At 35.6% G+C, this 5,958-nt stretch overlaps 1 pseudogene; it reads right to left on the bottom strand.

Annotated features, from left to right (window-relative positions):
* Nucleotides 1-1,565: 1,565 nt before the first annotated feature.
* Nucleotides 1,566-1,681, bottom strand: LOC146998845 (5.8S ribosomal RNA; annotated as a pseudogene; the record flags this gene model as incomplete).
* Nucleotides 1,682-5,958: the final 4,277 nt, after the last annotated feature.

Here is a 5,958-nt window from a genome sequence, read left to right as displayed (position 1 = left end):
TGAACATCATTTACCATATTTCATTACCATTATTTACCATACTGTTATCTTCTAAATAAATACAAGTATAGCTTCAAAAATTAATTTTATACAGTGTTTCTGCAAAGTTTTGGGGTTATATTTTAACAGCTTCCTATAAACCGGCCAAACGATAATTGATAGCATTTATTACTTTCATTGCTACCTTAATCGGTATAATAGTTAGTGCTATTGGCTCCTGTATTGTCGGGCTTAGGTTCGAATCCCGGTGGCACTTAAGTAAAGCGCATCCGAAAGCTGGAGAAAATCCATCTTCACGATTGGGTATGCTTTTCCATATCATTCCCCCTGCTAGATAATATCTTAGCTCCTTTTGTTTTCGAGGATACACTTCTGTATTATTTCTCCATATTTTGCTTTTGACCCTGTATTAAGATTTCAGTATTAAAAAGAACCGTTATTAGGAATAAAGTGTTACTCTTGTTTTATTATGAGATAGCATTTCTTTCTGCGCTGATATGCGGGGTATTTAATATAAACGATGTTATGTTTTTTGAAAGTGGATGATTCTAATGATTGCATTATGCTAATATCATGAATGTTTATTAATGATCTCAGTCGAAGTTCATCGCAATAAAAGGCTTCCAATAAATGAAATTTCGTGTGAGTTATAGAGCCACACTGCGCAAATGCAGTTCTAAAATGATAACATCAATATTTGCAAATAATAAACCTGGGAGTCTGTCTAATGAAAAATGAAATCTGATTTAAAAATGAAATTATTGGGAATTTTGGAACTGAGAAGTAAGGATGCATGTGAACAAATTGTCTAATTTCACACATTTTTTTGAAGTGTATGGCATATTTTGTGTCTTTATACAAACATAGTCAATGTTCACTCACGAAGAAAAAAATTCTTTTCTTCTATGTGTGTAAATGTATAACTGTGATGTTATATTTACTGCATAATTATTTTTTCACATAGATAACACATAGCCAAAAACAAAACAACTGATTGCGATTATACATATTGTGATACAGATCCACAATTACATCTTCTAACTTCATTCCATTCACCAGTGGTGTTCAAACAGTGTATAAGGTATTTTCTCTCTCCTTTTAACATGCCTTCGTAGTGTAACGGTTAGTACACTCGGCGCGTATTCGAGAAGTCCATTTTCGAGTCCTGGCGAGTCTTGCAAAATAAGCTAATGGACTCACTCTACAGTGGCACCCGAACTAAAAAGGCTGTGTATGATGATTCTTCACCACCAGGATTTGCGACTGGGTCCCCTAATCCCCAGTCGCCTTTTAAAAGGGGATGTATATAAGATCATCAACTTTTGCCACAAAGCCATTAGTCATATAACTCATGTATATATTTCTCATTTCGAGGTTACGGCCCTCTCTGCGGTCCTCAGTCCTCAGTGTTTTTTTTTTTTTTTTTTTTTCCCATAATCGTCTCTCCCGCTCTTGAGCGACCTCTTAAGTGGTGCGCTTCTCGGCCAATGGGATACGAGACCTTAGGTCGACGGAGTTTTACGTCCGATACGACAAAGGAGCAAGCTCCTTCGGCAAGTCTCATCTGACCCTCAGACAGGCGAGGCCCCGGGTATTACCCGAGACCGCAATGCGCGTTCGAAAAATCAGTGCTCAATGTGTCCTGCAATTCACACCAAGTCTCGCAGCTGGCTGCGTTGATATGACATTTTCTCCCTCCTTTCTGCATGCCTTCGTAGTGAACGGTTAGCACACTCGGTGCGTATTTGATATGTTCAGGTTAGAGTCCCGGCGAGGACATTGCTCATTTTTCATGTCTTCTACTTCAAAATAACCTAATGTCTCTACAAGTGTTCTTCAGAACCTTGGGGTTCTGCGAGTCAAACTCCAGAGTTCCGTGAGTCAGAATAAAAATTCGAAAAGAAAATTACGAAGTACTCACATTAGTTGACTAGCCTTTATTAATTCAAACTTAACATGTTGTTGTTTGTTTGTAGCTTACCCCACTCGATCGACAGTAACATTAGATCAGGTCTGTGATATCAGAGCAAGCCCACGAAATTCATTGTAGCAAGGGGGCATCACGATTGTGCCAGTCGTTGGCAAGAGCTTTGAGCAACATATAGGTGACAGTAAGACTTTGTTTAGTTTCGCCACAGTATTGAAGGATAACACCCCAAGGAACGGGTCCAAACGTCTCCCACTCCTCTTTTCCTACCATCAATCGTAGGAGACGACTTTCGGCTCGCCGCATATTTAGAGTGCGCCCATGCCGCACAGACACTATACATTTACAAACACCCGTGCCTTCTCCGGTATTCGAACCCGGGATCTTCGGTACGGCAGTCAGCTTTGCTAACCAGTATACCGGGTGGGCGGTAAAGTTAACATGTGGTCATCATATAGTAAAGAGAATGACGCGTAATACTTTGAAAAAAGTAAACTGTTTTCTAATGGAAAATGAATTAAATTTAGAAGACCGTGTCAAAAATTATACACTGGAGCACTTTTTTCCATTGAAGAAAACCATAAGCGAATTTTTCCCAGAAGTAAAAATAGGTATGACTGGTTAAAAATTTCGTTTACTACGACAAATCAGAAGGCTTGCCACTGAAGGAGAGGGAAAAATTATATCAAGAAATTTGACTTTAAAAATGCAAATCTAAGGAAAAGCATTTTCTATATTTTTAATGCAGATTCGTGCAGAATACCTAGAAGTTTCTCGCACAACCATAAACATTTTAATGCAATTCGGGACAATGCATTTAAATGAAAAATTTTTCTCGACGTATGTGGCAACAAAAACGAAGTATAGAAACAAATTAAATGCAGAATATAAAATGTGACTGCAGACAACATTAAGAGAGCTAAGCTTCGATGATTAGTGTAGAAAAATGCAATTAGACCACTGTCACTAAACATATGAGTAGGTGACAGCTAGAAAACGAGTTAATGGTATCAATGAGTAAATTACATTAATTTTATGTTAAGATTTTTTAATAAAAAGTAAGAACCTTTTTTTTTTTTTTTTAATTTTCTTTACATAAAGTAACCTATAACATGTTGAACTTCTTTGAATATTGTTATAGGTATATTTTTCTGTGGATGGGGTTCCACGAAAAAACCTTATAGTTCTGAGTGCCGACAAAGTTTCGCGAGCCGACAAAGTCTGAAGACCACTACAACCACGACTGTAATATAATTCTAGTCAGTTCTCTCATCGTGCCACTAAAACTCGACATATATAATATATATAAACTTTTAAGTTGCTGGTTTTAGTTAAATTCATTATGAAGTAAAACATATTTTTTTTTAGCTGTAATGCTATTTTTGGTCATGTGCGATAAAAAATATCTATGCTATAACATCAGGTTTTTTTTTTCCTCCTTTTTTTAAATTTTTTTTGGGGGGAGGGTAACTGGTTTTGCCACTTATCTGTCTGATCTAATTAGAACAAGTCTACTAACTGTATCGTTTCATGATGGTTTCTATTGTTGGCATGGGCCTTGAGCATCATATAGATGACAGTACGACTCTGCCCACCTCGCCCCCCCTCCAATTTTCACGGAAAGCACCATGGAGGTAAGAAAAGACTTCCTACCTCCATGGAAAGCACGCAGGGGGACGGATTTCACTCTTTCCCTACCAAACCACTCGAAACTAAAGTGAGTTGAAGAAGGGTGACAGACCCTCGGATTGTGCTTCAAAATTGGGATGGATTTGGGCAAAGTCTTATTGTCACTTGGACGTGGACCGTTGGCATGGATCTCAAGGCCCATGCCAACGAAAGACTTAATTTTGCGCTCCTTGCCATGATAAAATCCGTGTACTTGTTCTGAATATATTAGACAAATGAGATAATGAAAAAACACTATTACTATGACAACTTAAATTATTTCTTCCAAAATATCGTCCATTTGTGAACAGTTTTTCAGCACAATTAATCCTTTACTTGACGCAGATAATATCTAACATCATAGATTCGAAAGCTGAGCAAAGAACAGCAATAATGATTTGTTGTAAAGTGATTAAAAAAAACGTAATATTTCAAACAAATTTGCGACTGAAGCTAAAACTTATTTGCGATCCTGAGATAAAACAGAAATCTCCTTTTACATTTGGAATAAGTTCAGCACTGTTACATAAACTTCATTTTCGGAAACCTTAATTACAACCATACTTCTTATCTTATTTTCATTGGAAAAGAGTAATTCGCCAGGAATTTGCGTTGACTGACAAATGGTGAACTCCATATTTTATAAAGAGTTCTGAAGAGAGTTCAGCGAGCTAGGCCTGAAAACGTACAATCGAATGAGTAGTTTCCTGCTGTCTGACAATGCGCCATCGAACAACAGCGTTCTCTAGCAATTTTTCTAGCAAAGGAAAAGTGTTACAGTTTTCAACCACCTCTTTATTTCCGGATTCGGTATCTTAAAACTATTTTCTTTTCCTTAAAGCGAATTCTTATTTCAATATTCATGATTATTTTTAATAGGGTTGAAAGGATACTGTAAACCAGCGTTTCTTAAACTGTGGATCGCGACCCCCAGGTAGGTCGTGGGACCTGCAGCAGGGGGTCGCCAAAACATTTAGCAGTTTTGATATTTCTTTAACTTATTATAATAATTTTATAGTTACCAAATATTTTTATAAAATGTATCTGATCCATGATATAATGAGATACTTAGAATGGCGAGTCAAAGTTCTGAGAGTAATTTAAAATATTCGACTACCTTAGTTTTATTTAAAAGTACTGTAAACCAGCATTTCTTAAACTGTGAGTCATGACCCCCAGGGAGGTCGCCAAACAATTAAGCAGTTTTGATATTTCTTTAACTTATTATAATAATTTTATAGTTACCAAATATTTTTACACAATGTATCTGAAAACAGATAAAGATAAGACAATGCAGACAAAGAAAAAAGGAAAACGTTTCGACGCATTCTTTTTATAATAGAAATGTTCATTTTACTTGCTTTGCACATGACGCTGTCATTTTGTCTGTTACTTAATTAAAATTTACAGATTGTTCTATGTCTTAAAATTAGAAATTAATATTAATGACCTAAAACTGCAATAGTATATTACAGTACTAGTGAAAAAAAATTGACCGTTTCACACACGTGTGTGTCGGATTTGCGCAATGCTTATGGGGTCTCACAAAGTTTTCGTAAATATTACGGGGTTCGTAAATATTATGGGATCCTGAGGGTCTCAAAAAATCTCAGTGATAAAAAGGGGTCATGACTGAAAAACGTTTAAGAAACCTTGCTGTAAACCATAAACATAAACCTAAACAGTATTCCTAAACATGAGTTTTATGAAGGAAGCAAGCAACCTTATGTAGGTGTCAAGCATTCTATAGACTTGCTACAATTCTATGCTAAAACCTAAAGATGTAAGAATATTGTTTTCTTCAAGTTTCAAATTTCCATGCTCTTAAATACTAAAATTTTGTAAACGAGGTGTGTATTCTTAAAAGTTATTCTTAATTATTTTCATTAAATGCAAGTTTAAAATTTTACTTTAATTGAAAAAAATCTAAGAGCTACTGAAAGTTTTATCCCTTTCGTTTCATTCTTCATATAAGAATCAGTCTTCATAATTATATGAAGACTGAAACTCTTCTAAGATTCGGATTCGGATTCAAGAAAATTTGGGATTCGTCTTCTAGTTTTTTACGAGAAAGCTTTTCTTTTCTAGATGATGCATGCGCCCTGTCATTCATGATACCCTTTGACAATTTCCTAATAAACAGAAATTATTTTGATTTTCAAATTGCTTAGTAAATAAGGATTATTTTAACTGAAACTTACGCATAAAATTACATTATCAAGCTTTTTTCATTCATTTTCTTCCAAAAGAAACCAAAGTTTCCAGGAAAAAAGGCAAGAAAATAACAGGATTTCTGACTCAAATTTTACGCAATTAACATAAATCTTCCACCCACAGACGCGCAGTTGGCGAGGAAAAAATAG

The sequence above is a fragment of the Stegodyphus dumicola genome, chromosome 2 (genome assembly GCF_044657685.1).
Source record: "Stegodyphus dumicola isolate Sdum_Otavi_A_Nest chromosome 2, ASM4465768v1".
Lineage (NCBI taxonomy): Eukaryota > Metazoa > Arthropoda > Arachnida > Araneae > Eresidae > Stegodyphus > Stegodyphus dumicola.
This window is presented reverse-complemented; position numbering and strand designations above follow the sequence as displayed.